Here is a 2,918-nt window from a genome sequence, read left to right on the forward strand (position 1 = left end):
TTTTTTTTTTTTTAAAGTAGTTGCTTGTACTTTATTTCTGAGCTGATGTGAAATGTTCACCTATATTGTTACTGAATACCATTACAGGCAGGATGAAAAACATGACAATAAAAGCAAGTTGACTGCATGTCAAAAGAATTTGTTTTCCCGTGTGATGGCAGCAAATTGGCACTGTAACAAAACACTTCCCATGTCTGCATTTCCTTCAGTCTTCACAAACAATCCATACCCTCTCCCCATACAGTCCTTTCCTTTGGGATTAGCAGTTTTTTATGGTCTTGATGACACCAAAATATTACATTGGTTCAATCTCTTTGTATTAGAACCTGCAAAAATAAACAAGTAAAATAAACGTGTGTAACACATTCTCTATCAGGGAATGCCATATTTGCAGCATTATAAATATGGCATTCTCTATCAGGGAATGCCATATTTGCAGCATTATAAATATGGCCACATAGCTGTGTGTAATCCATGCATATGACCCGATGGGAGGGGATTTTTACCTCACTGCATGTCTAAGACACAAGAAGATACATACAGCTAAAAACAACCCTGAAATACAAGGCCAAAAGTATGGTGAATTGTAACACCCAGTCAAGAGATCAATTCTTGTAGAACACATGGCACTTTCTATGTTCTATATGCTATGGTATATGTTTTGGTAGCATCCAAAGACTTTAAATGTATAAGTCTGGTAATCAAATGTAAATGAGTTCGTTTAACTGAGGCCCAAGACTAAAATTTAAAAGTCACCAAACTGAATGTATGTTTAGTTGCATAGGATAACTAGAGAACTGAGATAATTCTTAATATACATAACTGAAAGACCTGGATTGCTGGACACATGGAATGCTCCAGAACACATCTACCATTGCCTACATGAAGTCTTAGTACTTTGAACCAGAGCATTGGTTTATTAGCCTGGCTACTAGCATTTTCAGGAGGGGGTCAATATTTCCTCAATTCAGATAGTAAGAACAACTCCCACTACACTCAACATTTTTTTTTAATACTTACTCTAAGGTTGCTGACAACTCTGTTGTAGTTCAGTTATTAAAGTTTGGATGTTGCACAATTTATCCTGTAGCCATGTTGGAATGGGGCTTTCCTTTATTAAGGCCTGCACAGAAGTTAATGATTTTTCTGCAGAATGGATATGCATTTCATATTCATCATCTTTGAGCAATTTGTCTTCTCGAGTTCTCTTTCTACAGGGCTGAAAAAACAAAAACAAAACTGTAACTATACTTGTCTAACCAAAAATGTAACTTTACAATTAGGAATTATTACAGCTTTTCCTTGGTAATATAAAAAGACTAAACCTTAATCACAGGTTCACATAAAACAAGTAAATGTAAATAGATCTTCAAACACTTAAAAAACAAGGGAAATTTACATTTGTAGTTATAAAAAAATAGTTGGAATTATGTATTGTCAAAAAAAAATAAAATAAAAAGCACAACCTTGGCCTAAGAAGCGGATATTGTTCTTTGCACGATTATATTGTTAAAAGATCTATTTCTGGTTCAGAGTTAACATTCAGACAGAACACTTTGATATGCTGCAGAATTCATGGCTGACTTGATAACTGCAAGCTGTCCAAGCCCTAACATTCCTACCACCATACTTTACTGTTGGTGTAAGGTGGTTTTCCTGAAATGGGTTCTTCTGTTTTAGCCAAAACATGTTTAATTTTACTGTGGCCATTCCACTGCACATTTTTCCAGAAAGCCTGATCTTTGCCAAAATGTTTATTGATAAACCGCAGTCTTGAACTAAAGTTCTTTTTGGACACCAAAGGCTTTCTCTTTGCAATTTCAAGGGATAGACTTTGAAAACTCCTCCCAAGGCTAAAAGACTTCCACAACCTTTCTGAGGGCTTTAGTGAGCTTTTTTGGTCTTGTCCTAATGCCACCACACACAAATATACATCAAGAGCAAAGGAAACATAAGCACTTCAATATCTCAGTACCACTAGTATACTCTGGAAGAATTTTCTAATCACTGGACCTAATCCAGTAATGTGGTGATAAATACTTTGTATATAACTTTTTCCACATGACAAATCTTCATTCTATAAAATCTTACAATACAATGTTTTTTTGGTGATTTATTCAAGCATATCAATCTTTAGTGTAAGCCACAGTTTGACTAAAGAACTACTGGTAGGAAGTAAACAAGTTTCCATGAGGGGTACTTTATCTTCATATGACTGTATATTGCAGTGGTAGGTAAAATATTACTGAATTTTTTGAAATAGATGTAAATGAGCTGCAAGCTCTGAAACAAACATGTCTTGTCATACCTTTAGTGCTTGTTGACCTAATAAAAGTATGCAGAAAAGATTTTTAGACTTTACTAGCTTTATTGTATCCAGTTACTGAGCAGTGAAGCCAGGATAGCCCAAAACCTGCACCTTAAATTTAGTACCACTAGATCCCACATTTCTGTCTTCATGGGATTATTTTAATGAGTTTTTACTTTATAATGCATGGATCATGCTACAGTGCTCAAACTCTCTGACCTGTATAGCAGCCATTACCTTGAGATGTTCTTCCCAGATTTAGACGTTTAATTAATATAGTTACATCATGCAACAGGTTGAACAAGAGAGACATAAAAAGTGATTTGGGTTTGTACTGATCCAAGAATTACCCCTAAGAGATGTATTGAAAAAACCAGGCAGTCAATAAAATATCACTTTAAAGTTAATTCTTTACTACATTTATATTGAAAGCCAATGACTGACATAATGGCCCTGATTTATTAAAGCTCTCCAAGGCTGGAGAGAATACACTTTCATCAGTGAAGCTGGGTGATCCAGCAAACCTGGAAATTATTTTCTAAATGTCATTAGCTATTTGTTAGCAAATGTTTTCAATTCTGTACTAGATCCATTCCAGGTTTGCTGGATC

At 35.0% G+C, this 2,918-nt stretch overlaps 1 long non-coding RNA gene across 1 annotated transcript; it reads right to left on the reverse strand.

The window, feature by feature from the left end:
• LOC140321409 (uncharacterized) lies at window positions 1–1,605 on the reverse strand. The gene is made up of 2 exons (XR_011918931.1): window positions 1,021–1,605; window positions 1–326 (listed from the first exon to the last, which is right to left on the reverse strand). It is a non-coding gene; the product is annotated as an uncharacterized lncRNA (long non-coding RNA).
• Window positions 1,606–2,918: the final 1,313 nt, after the last annotated feature.

The sequence above is a fragment of the Pyxicephalus adspersus genome, unplaced genomic scaffold (genome assembly GCF_032062135.1).
Source record: "Pyxicephalus adspersus unplaced genomic scaffold, UCB_Pads_2.0 Sca3477, whole genome shotgun sequence".
NCBI classification, from domain to species: Eukaryota; Metazoa; Chordata; class Amphibia; order Anura; family Pyxicephalidae; genus Pyxicephalus; species Pyxicephalus adspersus.